Source organism: Delphinapterus leucas, chromosome 4, assembly GCF_059928025.1.
Source record: "Delphinapterus leucas isolate spDelLeu-1000000601 "Yukka" chromosome 4, BTC_Dleu_Yukka2, whole genome shotgun sequence".
Classification (NCBI taxonomy): domain Eukaryota; kingdom Metazoa; phylum Chordata; class Mammalia; order Artiodactyla; family Monodontidae; genus Delphinapterus; species Delphinapterus leucas.
Window position 1 is genome coordinate 57,524,359 of NC_143132.1, and position 16,929 is coordinate 57,541,287.

The following is a 16,929-nucleotide window of genomic DNA, read 5'->3' on the forward strand; positions in this document are numbered from 1 at the left end:
GATTATATCTACATATCCTTCCTCTGTATATTCTTGTATTTTAAATTCAAATACTAAATGACAAAATATCTAAGTGGAGATTTAATGCTTGTGTGAGCCTACTACATCAGAAGTATTATGTAATAAATTAGCCATCTTTTGTTACTATAATAATCTTGCATCCCAAACTACCCCAAACTCAGTGACTTATGAGTATTTACTTTCCTTGCCAATGGGTCTGTGAGTTCTCTGGGTCATCTTTGCTTCAGGTTGAAGTTTGGATTTTCAGGATTTCCCCACATATATTCATTATAGATCATTCTAGGCGGAAGGGACAATGACTTCTCAGGTCATGTTCTTTTTATGAGAGATCATGAGAGTGAAAGAGTAAGCTCTAAGGTTTCTTAAGGCCTTAGCTTGAAACTGGCACACTATCACATCTGCCCTCATTCAATCCACCAAAATGAGCTGCATGATGAAGCCCAGATCAATGCATAGGAAGTATACATCACTCATTCTTATGTACTGCAAGACCACATGGTGGAAGAGAATAAAGACTGGGGAACAATCCAGTCCACAACACATGGTTTATCTCATTTATTCTCCATATAGGGAGGTGTTAATACCTCCATTGTAAACATGAGTAAACTGACGCTCTGAGAAATTAAATAAAAAGCCCAAAGTCACAAAGCAAATGACAGCTTAAGTAGTAATTTGAATAAGGTATAGTTTTGACTTTAAAAACCACATATTATTTTCATGCAACAGTCATCTCTTTTACAACACTCATATTCCTGGTTTAAAAAGAATAGGAAAGTTGAGATTTTGTAGGTGGTAAAGCTCTTTTTGCTATAAAATGGATTAAGATACAAAAACAAATGGAGGTACTTATAGTCGATAGCATCAATCACTCCTTTGTTCTTAGCCCTAGAAAAGAAATGGAGTTGGCCTCAGAGTGACTCTCTTTCCATTGTTACATAAATTATCTATTGTGGCTGCAACCACTGGAGTCCACACAGCATATGCTGTTAATTAGCTATGTGTGGTGGCTTAAAATAAAGCCTTTCATGAGGCTTGTAAAGTTAATTTAACTTTCTCTTTCTAGGTAAAGAAGTACTGTAAAGGGTGACTATAGTAACAATGATAGTAATTTTAATGCAGTTCTTCAAAAACAAAGATGAGAACCAACAGAAGGTAAATTTTCATTAATGTTCCATGAATTGGGGGGTAAACTTATTATGACTGAAAGTTTATGTTCAATGACCAATTACAGTAAGAGGGTCACCTTGGGCCAACACATCCACCCAAAGCACCTTCTCTGCAGAGATGGGGCTTATGCCCATGGCTTTGGCTCCTAAGCAACATTGTCTAATGCACTGTTTTCCAAATTTGTCAGATCTTAAAATTCACCTTAGTTTGCTTGTTAAAATTACAGATTACCAGGTTACTTAGCTGGAGAATCTGATTTGGTAGATAGAGTATACTCCCGAAAGCTGAATTTTTACACATTGCTCCTAATGATTTTCATGATCAAACAAATATAGGGGTTAATGCATCAAAAAACTGAGTAGTTTTAAGGAAGACATACCTATTCTCTAAAATCTCTTTCAGAGGATAGAAGCAGAGAAAATACTTCCTAACTCATTCTATGAAGCTAGTCTTACCCTAACACCAAGACCAGGCAAAGACATTACAAGAAAAGAAAACTACCAATTAATATCTCTCATGAACAAAAATGGAAAAATCCTCAACAAAATATTAGCAAATCAAATCTAACAATGTATAAAAAGAATAATACAGCACAACCAAGAGGGATTTACCTCAGGCATACAAGGCTGACTCAACTTCTGAAAATCAGTTAATGTAATCCATTACATAAAGAGACAAAAAAAAAAAAAAAGGTAAAACTACATGATCATGTCAATAGATGCAGGAAAAACATTTGACAAAACCCAATACCTATGCACGATAAAAAGTCTCAGTAAACTATGAATAGAAGGAAAATTTCTCAACTTCATGTACACTATCTACAAAAACCCTACAGCTAGCATTATACTTAATGATGAGAAACTCAAAGCTTCCTCACTAAGATCACGTACAAGGCAAGGATGTCCCCTCTCACCACTCCTTTTTCAACATTGTGCTGAAAGTCCTTGCTAATTCAATAAGGCAAGAAAAGGAAATAAAATATACACAGATTGGGATGGAACATAAAAGTCTTTGTTCATAGATGACATGATTGTCTATGTAGAAAGCCCAAAAGAATTGACAAAAAAAAAAAAAAAAACTTCTGGAACCAATAAGTGATTACAGCAAGGTTTCAGGTTACAAAGTTAATATGCAAAAGTCAGTTGCTTTTCCTATACCAACAATGAACAAGCGGAATTTGAAATTGAAAATCCAATACCATTTACATTAGCACACCCCAAAATATTTAAGTATAATTCTAACAAAATACATACAAGGTCTATATGAGGAAAACAACAAAACTCTGATGTAAGAAATCAAAGAACTAATAAATGGAGAGACAGTCCCTGTTCACACACAGAAAGACTCAATATTGTCAAGATGTCAGTTCTTCCCAATTTGATCTATAGATTCAATGTAGTCCTGCTCAAAATCCTAGCAAATTGTATTATGGATATTGACAAACTGATTCTAAAGTTTCTATGGAATGGCAAAAGACCCAGAGTAGCCAACACAACATTAAAGAAGAAGAACAAAATTGGAGAACTAATACTACTTGACTTTAAGGCTTACTATAAAGCTATGGTAATCAAGACAGTATGGTAAAAAAAAAAAAAAAAAAAAAGGCACTATGGTATTGGCAAAAGCATAAACACATTGATCAGTGGAAAAGAATGGTGAGCCCAGAAATAGGCTCACATAAATACACTCAACCGATCTTTGAAAAAAGGAACAAAGACAATACAATGGGGCAAAGGTAGTCTCTTACAAATGGTACTGGAAAAATTGGACAAAAAAATGAATATAGACACAGACCATACATCCTTTACAAAAAAATTAACTCAAAATGGATCACAGACCTAAATTTTAAATGGAAAACTATAAAACTCCTAGAAGATAACATAGGTGAAAACTTAGAATACCTTGGGTATGGTGATGACTTTTCGATACAACATCAAAGACAATTCATGAAAGAAATAATTCACTAAAATTAAAAACTTCTGCACAGAAAGACAATGTGAAGAGAATGAGAAGACAAGTCACAGACTGAAAGAATATATTTGCAAAAGACAAAATTATGAAAGACTCTTATCCAAAGTTTTTAACACTCAACAAAATAACAAAACAACTTAAAACGGGCAAAAGACTTAACAGACACCTCACCAAAGAAGATATAGAGATGAGAAAAAGTAATTAAAAAGATGCTCCGCATCATATGTCATCAGGGAAATGCAAATTAAAATAAGAATGGGATCCTGCTGCACACCTATTAGAATGGCCAAAATCCAGAACACTGACAACACCAAATGCTGTTGAGGATGTAGAGCAACAAGATACCTTTATTCATTGCTGGTAGGAGCATAAAATGATACAACCACTTTGGAAAACAATCTACTAGTTTCTTATACAACTAAAATTACTCTTAAAATATGATCCAGCAATGAAGCTACTTGGTATTTACACAAAGGATGTGAAAACTTATGTTCATGCAAAAAACCTGCACACCAATGTTTATAGCAGCTTTATGTATAATTGCCAAAGCTTGGAAGCAACCAAGATGTCCTTTAGCAGGTGAACGGATAAATAAACTGTAGTACCTACAGACAGTGGAATATTAGTCAGTACTAAAAAGAAATGAGCTAGCAAGTCATAAAAAGACATGGAGGAAACATAAGTGCATATTATTAAATGAAAGAAGCCAATTTGAAAAGGCTACATATTATATTATTCCAACTATATGACATTCTGGAAAAGGCAAAACTATGGAGACAGTAAAAAGATCAGTGGTTGCCAGGGGTAGGGGCAGGAGGAGAGATGAATAGGCAAAGGATTTTTAAGGCAGTGAAAATACTCTGTATGATATTATAATAATGGATGTATGACATTGTCCATTTGTCCAAACCCAGAGTCCACAACACCAAGAGTGAACTCTAAGGTAAACAATGGACTTTGAGTGATTATGATTTATCAGTGTAGGTTCATTGTTGATAAAAACATACCATTCTGGTGAGTTATGCTGATAATGGGGGAGGCTATGTATGTGTGCAGGTAGGGGGCATATGGGAAATTTCTGTATCTTCCTTTCAATTTTACTGTAAACCTAAAACAGCTCTAAGAAAATTATCTTTTTTAAAAACTAAAAAAACCAAAAAAACAAAAACCTAAAAACGAAAACTGATCAGTCATGATTCATGTTGGATGGTTGTTCCTCACAGCACTTGGAATTTAGATGAAAGCTGATGCTTTAAGAGTCTGTCTCACATTATTCTTAAGCACTTTCTATTTTCTAACTTCAAAATTATAATGTATATGCATTTTGAACTGTAATTACATTCTTGTAAATCTGTTTGGGGGAAGTCATGAATTTTTTAAATCTTGAAATTTTTTTCTTTATATCCAGTTGTTTAAACTTTCTCAGACTTCTTCCTATTTTCCATTCTTCTTTGTGTTTCTTTTCCATTGCTTGATCCTTTGCATCTTGGTCCACATTCTCCTACAGCATACTTCTGACTCCTCTCCAAACTACATGGATGCAAGTAACCTCACTTGGTTACTATCTGCCCTGTGCATTGCATCCCTCCTTCAGATAACAGCAGCTGCATTTCTCTGCATTCTCTCTCAATAGATTGGGGCATGGGCTTCATATATTCTTTTTTTTTAATTTAATTTTATTTATTTTTTTATACGGCAGTTCTTATTAAACATTTTATACTTATTAGTGTATACATGTCAATCCCAGTCTCCCAATTTATCACACCACCACCACCCCCTCTCCACTTTCCCCCCTTGGTGTCCATACATTTGTTCTCTGTATTCTTCAAAATTAATGGAGAAACAGGGAAATCTGATGGGATGACAAATAGTTCTATATCTGCAAAAGGAATATCAGAAAATGTTATTATGTTGGGATTGTTATTGACATTAAATCTAAGGTAGGGCTCAGATTGGATTTATTTTTAAACCAAATCTCTTTTTGTGGCCATTTGTGGACTGTGTGCATGGTCCACTGAACACCAGTTTGAAATGAGATTACACATCTTTCATTAGCAGCAATTGTGTAGTGTGCTTGAATTTGGCTTGTTTTATAAAATGCCTGTCAAAATGATCCTTTTAGGTATGCGTCCAGCTACAACTTGATCATACCTTAGTATGTGTCATCATGAGCATATTCTGGTGAATGGCAAATTACCCTGCATGACAGAAAGCTGAAATCTATTTTCTGTCTGGGCTACTGATTGGCTGCCGCTGCGGTCAAGTCTTTCAACTTTTTCTGTCTCAAATTTGGGGCTGCAACATAAACGAGCTGATGTAAAACACGTTCCCTATAAAACAGCTGTCTTCAAAATTCTAAGCATAATCATTTGTGATTGTTATCTAGGCAGTTCAGAAGCAAATGAAAAAGTTAGTCTTTTGCAGAAGCAACACAGATTAGCAATGATATGTCCAAGAAGGGATCTCGATGGTATATGTTTTCTTTTCACTCTTCTTTTTACAATCCAAAAGATTTTTCTTTCTTTTCATTATACAAGAATTCATGGGATAAGATATCTGCATGAAAGAGATTGCTAAATCTTTGAAACCCCTCAAAGGGCATAACCCTGTATCATTGTAGTCATGGGTACATTGTGTGACAACCAGCAATGTCTACATCACTACTATGAAGTTTCTTTTTGGTTTTTCTTCTCATACTGAGTGAAAACCTGCTATACTGCAGGTTTCATTCATTGGTTATTTATGTATTTGTTTATTTAATGCTCTGCATCATTATTAGAAAAATGTTCACAATTAAATAGGACAAAATAAATTTAAATTAAACAAATGAGGAAATTAGAGAAAATAAAAGGAAAAATAAGGTAATACCAGGAACTAAATTATTACATAAAAGACTTTCCTTGATCTTGTACATTTGCTAAAAATGGGACATTAATTTACATCCAAGATTTCTAACAGCTACCCATTGGTGTGACTTTTGCTCCCTGAAGCTACACATAATAAATCAAGTCCCTTTTCCACAAGGAAGTCCCTCAGATATCCAAAAAAGGTTCTGAGTCCTTTAGGCTAAATCGGAATGAATAATCTTACCCATTGCCCAGAAAACATTATTAATTTACTTCACCTTTGGAAGAAAATTCTAGTCTGTTCTATTGCTTCTATGCAACAGGACTCTAGGGCATTCAATTGCCTAACTTCATTCCATTTGACTTTTAAAAATAGAACACATTTTTACATGTAATTGAGCCATTTGTAGATGAACAGTAGAACTGACAATAGCAAGTCCTTGATGGTACCAAAGTCAACCCATCCTAGGTGAAGTGAGAACCCATTTTGGCATTCCTTCCTACTGATCCACAATAGCCTGCATAGACTGAGAGTCATTTTAATACTAGGGACTTGAGTAGCTAATGGTTTTCCTTCCTGGCTTGATAAAATTACATTAAAACCATTTAGACCTTCTATTTTTAAAAATCTCTGGCTAAGGGGGTTATGTTCAGGCATTGGATATTAGCATGATTTGGCTAATGTCAGCATTGTAGTTCAATCTATTTAACTGTTAGGTGTGCTAAGCCTTTCTCTCACTCTCTCTCCTGCATATGTTTCTTCTTCACCAAAGCCTGGCATTTGGTGAAGAAGAAGACATTGTCAGACAAGGACTCTCCTCAGAAAAAGCACAGAAGTGTCTGAATGCCCATGTTCCAACTCCAGTGAACATCTCTGAGCATATTTGAGCAAAAGAAACTATACAGTCTTTTCATCTATGGTCAGTAGAATCAGATTCTGCCTCAGCTTTTTAAATCGTGAAAAGTTTTAAAATATATTCAAGCACATCCACATCACCACCCACCCACTGCCACTGTAGGCAGGAAACAACCAGTGCCTCTGTCTGCAATGATCCCACAGCATATCAGTCTGAACCACATACCATCTGGCAGCTTTAATATGTTTAAATATCCCTCAAATTCAAGCAGCAATTACGCATCAGCCAGCTGTGATCTTCATCTAATTTATCACCACATTCTTCTCAGAGATCATTCGATTCGGCAATCTGGAAAGACTCAAGATGAACAAAGACCTCAGAGATGAGAGGTAAATATGTTCCCCATGGTTGTGTCCAGAGTAATTAGAGTTCAAAATTCCCAAAAGACAAAAATATTGCTTCAGCTACATCATGAACCAACAATAAGCCTGCTAAGCATCTTGTTATTATTATAATCTCTGTAGAACCAAAGATTTCACAGCGGTGTCTCCTGGAATTTATTTTCACCTTCAACCTCTCAGAAATAAGTGGCTTAAAGTTATGAAGCCATTTTTGATAGGCAGAGTGGTGATGGTACCCACGGCAAGTAAGGCAGTGTTCAGTTGTCTTGGCAACAAGATTCAAGAGGAGTCCAGAATTCAAACACTGCTCTTGTATACTGTTTTTGAACCTGGCCCCTTGGCCTTCTTCAGCATTCAGTTACCAGAGCAATAAAACAACAATTTTTTTCATATCGTCATATAGACATATGATTTGAGAGATAGCCACCGTACCTCTGCCCAAGAGGATATCAGACTTTTAATAGTCATCCAAGATACTTTGAAAAATCCTACAACTGCAAAAACTGAAAAAAAAAAATAGCACAATCAGAACTCCAGGAAAAGAAATATAACTGTGCAAGAAAGACACGGTCCAAATGAAAGGCAAACTACAACACAGCAGCATGAGTTTGAATGACTGGTGAAATATATATCAAAAAAATAAACTTGAAATTTATACCAAGGCTAGAATATTTTGTGAGTCACAGGGATTGTGACCCTGGAACTGTAGAAAAGGATATGTTATCATTGTAAATTACTTGGGTATATAGTGAACAAAAGTACTTCCCATAATGATATAAGCACATTTTTTAAACTTTTAAGACCAATCTACAGACAAATCACAGAAGTCATCAAACTTGACTGTGCACAGTTCATTATAAGTTTCCAGATAGATGTGATAAGAATAGACAGAGGAAATACATCCTCTTCTTCCAAGGTGGAGAAGAAAGTATTCTATATGATTTATGGAATAAGAAATAAATGTTTAAATTATATGAATAGAAGTTGAAGTGAAAAACTGTAGAGTAGCAAAAAATATATATTAGAAATAAGTTGGAGACAGAGATGGGTGAATGAGAAATTTTGCATCTCTATAGTAGGAGGAAATTTTAAACAATTTCTAAAGTCAATATTTTGAGCAGTAGTTATAGTAGCATGGTTAATAGGATTATAGAGGCATCACCAGATGAACTAAGTAGAGAAATGGGAATAAGTAGTTGTTTCTGAGGAGTGGAGCTGGGAATGGAAAGGACAGAGTAGGGAGGGGGTTTTTACTTTTCCATTATAAAAAGTTCTGTATTATTTGTATTTAAACAGCCATGTAACTAAATTTTTTTTCAAAGCTATCCTTGCCTATTTCCTCTGTACATTCAACAGAAATCCAGATAGACATCTACCATTGAAGTAGAAACTGAGGGAGGGCCTAGAACTTTCCTGAGAGCCCAAGGACATGTCACAAAATTTACCTAAAGTGCATGGTTATGTGGATAGAGATCACAAGAATGAAGAGAAGAAAAAAAACTTAGATTTCTGTTTTTGATAGAAACAGAGTTAACTTCAGTCTGAAGTTATAAGTGCCACTACATTTAGTAAAAAAACTTTCAAGATCTACAGATCAATTTGGGCTTCTAATCACTCCCACACAGCCTCTCTGCAATGAAATGTGACTCTGCTGTGCAGGAACCCTAAGGAAGAAATGCGTTTAAGAACATAAAGCTATGGTACTTATATACAATGGAATATTACCCAGCCAGAAAAAAAGAGTGAAATAATGCCATTTGCAGCAACATGGATGGACCTAGAGATCGTCATAGTGAATGAAATAAGTCTGACAAATACCATATGATATCACTTATACGTGGAATCTGAAAAAGTTGGTACAAATTAATTTCTCTACAAAACAGAAATAGAGTCACAGATGTAGAAAATAAACTTATGGTTACCAGAGGGTAAAGAGGGCTATAAATTGGGAGATTGGGTTTGACACATACACACTACTATATATAAAATAGATAACTAATAAGGACCTGCTGTATAGCACAGGGAACTCTAGCCAGTACTCTGTAATGACCTATATGAGAAAAGAATCTAAAAAAGTGTGGATATATGTATATGTATAATCGAGTCACTGTGCTGTACACCTGAAACTAACACAACATTGTAAATGAACTCTACTCCAATAAAAAATTTTTAAAAAAAGAACATAAAGATAGGGATGATATAATGATTTCTTTGTTTCTATAGCACATGAACTCCTAAAGGCTCAGATTTTTTTGCTGTTGATATTAATTTATCTAAATTTTAAGTGGGGAAGGTTGGAAACAGTGAAGTTATTTCTCTCAAAATTAAGTCACTTCTTATAAGGTCACCTGGTCAATGGAGAATGGAGAATGTAGGCCTCAAATACAAGTGATCTGACTCAAATTCAGTGTTCGATTTGCTAGGCCCAGACTCACAATAATAATAGCCGCCCTTTATTGAACACTATGTGCTAGTCTCTGCATATGGCTCATTTATTCCTCACAAGGTACTATTATCATACCCATTTACCAGAAATAAAACTGAGGAATGGAGAAACAAATTTACCCTAGCAGGCTTGGGGCAAGTAATAAATCTAGGATTTGATCCCAGAGATCACTTGCATAACATAGGCTTAGATTGGAAGAGACGTGTGAAGTCATTTTAGCCTAACTTCTTCATTTTATAATGGAGAAAAGCCTGGATCATAGAAGAAAATTAACTTGTCCAAAATTACACAGCTGGTTAGTAACAGAGCCAAGACTAGAACCCACATATTCTGGCTTCCAGTCCAATTCTTTTCAACCACAGAAGGTCAGAAACTGTTAAACTTTTTGAGACTCTGCAGCCCACCTGGGTTTTTGAAGTGCCAGTATTGTAAGTCTCAATGTTAAGTTAACTTACAATCTGAAGATATTGAATACTACCACAACGTTCACATTTGGCAGAGCCATGAGATGTCATGGAAAATCACTGCACCAAATGGTACTACAACTTTCCACATTCAATAGCACTACACAAAAAAATCAGTTTTTCCAACTTGGAAGGCACACCTAAAAAAAAATCAGATGTCTTCGGTTTTGAAGAAACATTTCTTGGAGTTTACTAATGGTTGAAAACAAAAGTGAAATTTGTATATAGGGAAATTCATGTATAAGAAAATTAAAATACAATGTCAAGAATTTAATCCAGGGCATTTTCCACTGATGCTCTTAAACTGATGGTGAATTCAACAACATATCTCACACTTGTGGCTTTATTTACTAAAGTATGATGTTACCATGTCAATAAAATATTGTGTGGTGAAGGTATCCATATTATACCAAAGAATTTGAAACATCAAAGGATGAAAAGGAGAAAAATGGAGAATGCAGTGGAATTAAAAGAGATGTCATGCAATTACCTCTCTATTCTGGGAAAGTGACAAATGGATTAGGGGCTGGGGGAATAGCTGGGGAAGTACATAAAGAATACCTGAGACAAGTACTTGTAGTAAAAGCGCTTCCCTTTGAAAATATGTGCTAGGCTTTGGATTATGCACTAAACATTTACAGCTCTCAGATGTCCAGGTATCTGCTGTAGATTTCTCGAAGGAAAGAAAGAAAAAGAAACTGACAAGGTTGGATATGCCTCCAAGAATGCAAAGCAAATGTATTTCCAGACCTGATTCTAAAGCAGCCTCATGGAACGTGAACTACTGGATGGTGCCAAGTCGCCGTCTTAAAAAGTCCAGGTACACCTAATACTTCCAAATACTTCCCAAAACACCAGTCTTTAAAATAATGTTTTATCTTTTTTACTATAGTATCTTACACTCTTATCTTGTCTAATCAAAATCATCTCTGAGATGTCTGACTACGTAGAAGACTCAATAAATTACCTTAAGTTGGCTTAGTCAGTAAATTAACAAAAGGAGTCATTTACAGCTTCCTACTCTAGCCTCCAATATTGTGGATATTGACTTTTACATAGTAGGATGCCCTGTGAAGTCTTCCCTTCAGCTCAGAAAAAAAAAATCTATTGCTATTATAACTGTATTCTTCCAAAATAAAGTAATAATCATTAAAAGCAGGCATGTAGTGTAAGTAGGAATGTAAGTTGGTACAGCCGCTGTAGAGAACAGTATGGAGGTTCCTCAGAAGACTAAAAATAGAATTCCCATATGATCCAGCAATCCTACTCCAGGGCATATATCTGGACAAAACTATAATTCAAAAAGATACATGTATGCCTATGTTCATAGCAGCACTAGTCACAATAGCCAAAGCATGGAAACAACCTTAATGTCCATCAACAGATGAATGGATAAAAAAGATGTGGTACTTATGTACAATGGAATACGACTAAGCCATAAAAATGAATGAAATAATGCCATTTGCAGCAACATGAATGCAACTAGAGATTATCATACTTAGTGAAGTAAGTCAGAAAGAGAAAGAAAAATACCATATGATATCACTTATATGTGGAATCTGAATATGATAAATGAACCTATCTATGAAATGGAAACAGAATCACGGATATAGACAACAGACTGGTGGCTGTCAAGGGGGCGGGGGGTTAGGAGAGGAATGGAGTGGGAGTTTAGAGCCAGCAGATGTAAGCTTGTATATATAGAATGGATAAACAACAAGATCCTATTGTATAGCACAGGGAACTATATTCAATATCCTATGATAAACCATAATAGAAAAGAATATTTTTAAAAAACTGTATATATTTGTATAACTGAATCACTTTGCTGTATAGCAGTAATTAACACAACATTGTAAATCAACTATACTTCAATTTAAAAAAAAAAAGCAGGCAGTGGGAACTGACTGGTTCACCAGCTGAATTAGGTTCATAGAAAAATATTTTATTGGGTGTACTGTCTCCACTTCACCACTGGTCTCACCAAGTCCAATCCACACTTTTATGCTACCTATCAGCACTTATAGACTTTCTAATTGGTGATTTCTGCTACAGCAATTACAGACTTCCTTCCTCCAGTGCTAGATTTTAAAGCTCTTAGATAAATGTAGTTACTAAACTAAAGGTTTTTAAACTTGGGGAAAATGGTCAAGGAGAGAAAACCTTAAGCCTTTAAGTTTATGTTCCTTTTAGGTGTATTTTCCTTTCTGTCTTCATCTACCTTCTTTATGTCCCCAAATATCCAGATCCAAGGGTCCTTGATTTTGGCCTTCATAGGAAGCCTTTCTTAACTCTTAAATTCCATATAAAACTTAAGGAACCACTGTCTTAATCTCTAAGCAAACTAAACACCCAGTTTCCCAAATCCATTCAAGTTGATAAATTAATAAACAAGATGTTAATATAGTGATGTGTTCCTCATTCACATAACTTAACTGAAGTAGAACAGGGAACTTTTAAAAACACACATCATTATCCCAAAGGACTATCAGAATTTCAGAAACTATGGGAGACAGAAGGAAATATTTTGTCATAGGCAGCAAGTCTACCATTGGCCAGTCCTGCTTATGTGAAATGCAGGGAGAACATTTCCCAGCAATCACTTTCTGCTAATGATGAGAGACCAGGCTAAATGGTTTGTTCATAATGAACAAAGCAGAAACTTTCTCAGAATAATTTCATAAAAAACTTTCTACTAGTATAACAGCTACCAGTGACTTTTTTCTAGCCTATATTTGGTGGTAAGATCTCATGTATTTGCAACAAATGAAAGCTCCCTGCAATGGTTCCAATGGTATCTGTATTTTTCATAAGAGAGAAAGGGAAACATGCAGACAAGAGACTTGAAAGACATAGTTCCTTAATACCAACAGAGAAAAAACATATATATATATATATATATATACATATATATATGTTTATATATATATTCTTATATATAAAATATATTACATATAAAATATATAAAAATGTTAAAAAATATATATCTATACACATATCCCAGATAGATCTTATTAGAAATGCCATGCATTTCTTTGAATAAACTATCGACCAATGAAGGAAGTGTTCAGTCACAGGAGAAGGATCAAGTCTTTATAACAAGTTTCTATTTGTTTAGTACTTTTCAAATATTCCATGTTCAATAAGACAATCTGAATCTCTACCAGGTATGTGACTATATTGTGCTAGATGCTGAGGATATGTCCTTTTCCTGGGGGAACCTACGGTCTCCCTGGGGGAACAAGATTATATTTGAAAACAGATAATCCTGTGAGCAAGTACTTATTTAGCACAGCTAGGTTCTGCTGAGGTTCAAAGAAAAGATAAATTAATGTGGCCTGGAACATTCATCTATACTAAAAGTTGAGAACTGGCTCGATATAGGTATAGAGGGTGCTCAGCAACTAAAAGAAACCTTGAACCCACAACTTATGACTCACTTTTACCCAGATCCCTACCTCTACCCTAGTGACTTCCACCCCAACCAGAGGTTCTGGATTCTATTTCTCCTGGTCTCCCCTTCTCCAATTCCCATTTTCATCCTTGACACAGGCTCCAGACCTCGACGTTCACTATTTGCTGCAAACTTTAGTAAAACTAAAAGGAAGTAACTTTCATATCTAGTCACTGTACATGTATTGCAATATAATCATCCTTTACTGTATCCAATTTTATAGTTGTTGAAATATAAATAAACAAATAAACTAACTCAAGGTAATACATATAGCTAGAAAGAGACTGACCTCAGATTTGAATCCACATCTCTTGATTACAAAAGATACATTCTTTCTACTCTGTCATGATGTCATCCTGTCATTATGGAAGACATTATTTCATTGCTTCTCCAAATTCTTACCCTAAAGTGCCCTTAATGTAGGAGAGAGTAAGCATAATCCAGAGAGGACTAGGACTAAAGAAGTGATGTCAAGTTTTATCTTAAAAATTCACATGAATTTTGCTTCCTATTGCTTCCTATTTGTTTCCTATTCTTATTACAGGATGCATTCCATAATATATTCATATTTGTTTTATTATACAATAAATTTATGTTTTTATTTCAATGGATGTCCTAGAGCATGTGATGTGTTCATGCTGTGGCTTTGCATAACTCCTAGAGATCCCCTTAGGGATTCAGAGACCCCCAATTTAAGAATTATGATCACTGGTGGTATGTGGAAATGGGAAAAAACTATAACTCAAGGTGAAAAGAGCAATTTTTCAGTACGACTTTTCATAAGCTAGAAACAACAAGCTTACACAAACTCTTCTGATGTTTGCAAAAGTAGAAACAATTCCTAGCTCTTTAATAGGCAAGCATAACCTCGATTCTAAAATCTGCCAAAAACGTTAAAGAAAAACCTAAATAAGCTAACTGAGTAAGCAATCTCCAGGAGCCCAAGGATAGCTCTCTGAAGAGAGTTAGTCTCAAGTACAACCATTAGAAGGAAATATACCCAGAAGCTGGGGAAGAAATGCAGGACCCAGGGGTTTCTGGACAGAGGACCAACAGTGTTCATATAGGCATTCCACCAAAGTAAATATCCAAATGGCCATCATGCATATGAAAAATTTCTCCGCCTCATTAGGGAAATACAAATTAAAACCCAGTAGGATATCACTTCACACCAACCAGAATGACTAAAATTAAATAGATTAATAATACTAAGGGTCAGCCAGAATGATACGGACTGTGGCGAACACACACACTGATGCTGAGAGTGTAAATTGGAGAAACATGCCGCTCTGTGGCATGTGGGATCTTCCCGGACCGGGGCACGAACCCGTGTCCCCTGCATCGGCAGGTGGACTCTCAACCACTTCACCACCAGGGAAGTGTAAATTGGGGAAACTGGTGATACCTATGAATGCTGAACCTAGACATACTCTTTGATCTTACCATTGCACTCCACAGCAATTCATAAATATGTTTACCAAAAGCATGCACCTGAATGTTCCTATCAGTGCTATTCATAGTAATACCAAACTGTACATTATAAATTTCCGCCAAAAGTAGAATAGATGAACAAATGGTGGCATATCTACATAAGGAATACTACACAATAATAAAACTAAATGAAAGGGCTTCCGGGAAGATGGCGGAAGAGTAAGATGCGGAGATCACCTTCCTCCCCACAGATACACCAGAAATACATGTACACGTGGAACAACTCCTACAAAACACCTACTGAACGCTGGCAGAAAACCGCAGACCTCCCAAAAGGCAAGAAACCCGCTGGCAGGGACGGGACCTGCACCAGTGGGAGGGAGCTGTGAAGGAGGAAAGTTTTCCACACACTAGGAAGACCCTTCGCGGGCGGAGACTGCAGGTGGCGGAGGGGGAAAGGCTCGGAGCCGCGGAGGAGAGCACAGCAACCGGGGTGCGGAGGGCAAAGCAGAGAGTTTCCCGCACACAGGATCAGGGCCGACTGGCACTCACCAGCTCGAGAGGCTTGTCTGCTCACCCGCCGGGTGGGCAGGGCTGGGAGTTGAGGCTCGGGCTTCGGTGGGACCACCAGGAGAGGACTGGGGTTGGCGGCGTGAACACAGCCTGAAGGGGGTTAGTGCACCACGACTAGCCGGGAGGGAGTCCGGAGAAAAGTCTGGACCTGCCGAAGAGGCAAGAGATTTTTTCTTCCCTCTTTGTTTCCTGGTGCGCGAGGAGAGGGGATTAAGAGTGCTGCTTGAGAGAGCTCCAGAGACGGGCACGAGCCGCGGCTAAAAGCGCGGACCCCAGAGACGGGCAGGAGACGCTAAGGCTGCTGCTGCCGCCACCAGGAGGCCTGTGTGTGAGCGCGGGTTACTGTCCACGCCCCCGTTCCGGGGAGCCTGTGTGACCCGCCACTGCTGAGGTCCCGGGATCCAGGGACAACTTCCCCGGGAGAGAGCAAGGCGCGCCTCAGGCTAGTGCGGCATCACACTGGCTTCTGCCGCCGCGGGCTCGCCCCGAGCTCCATGCCCCTCCCTCCCCGCCCCCAGGCCTGAGTGAGCCAGAGCCCGCTAATCAGCGGCTCCTTTAACCCCGTCCTGTCTGAGCAAAGAACAAACGCCCTCCAGCGACCTACACGCAGATGCGGGGCCAAATCCAAAGCTGAGCCCCTGGGAGCTGTGAGAATAAAGAAGAGAAAGGGAAATCTCTCCCAGCAGCCTCAGAAGCAGCGAATTAAAGCTCCACAATCAACTTGATGTACCCTGCATCTGTGGAATACATGAATAGACAACGAATCATCCCAAATTGAGTAGGTGGACTTTCAGAGCAAGATTTATGATTTTTCCCCATTTTCCTCTTTTTGTGAGTGTGTATGTGTATGCTTCTGTGTGAGATTTTGTCTGTATAGCTTTGCTTCCACCATTTGTCCTAGGGTTCTATCCGTCCGTTTTGTTTTTTTTCTTAACAATTATTCTTTTATTTTAATAACTTTATTATATTTTATCTTACTTTATTTTACTTTACCTTCTTTCTTTTTTTCTTCCTTCCCTCCTTCCTCCCTCCCTCCCTCCCTTCTTTCTTTCTTTCTTTCTACTTCTACTGATTCTTTCTTTCTACTTTTTCTCCCTTTTATTCTGAGCCATGTGGATGAAAGGCTCTTGGTGCGGCAGTCAGGAGTCAGTGCTGTGCCTCTGAGATGGGAGAGCCAACTTCGGGACACTGGTCCACAAGAGACCTCCCAGCTCCATGTAATATCAAATGACGAAAATCTCCCAGAGATCTCCATCTCAACACCAGCACCGAGCTTCACTCAACGACCAGTAAGCTAC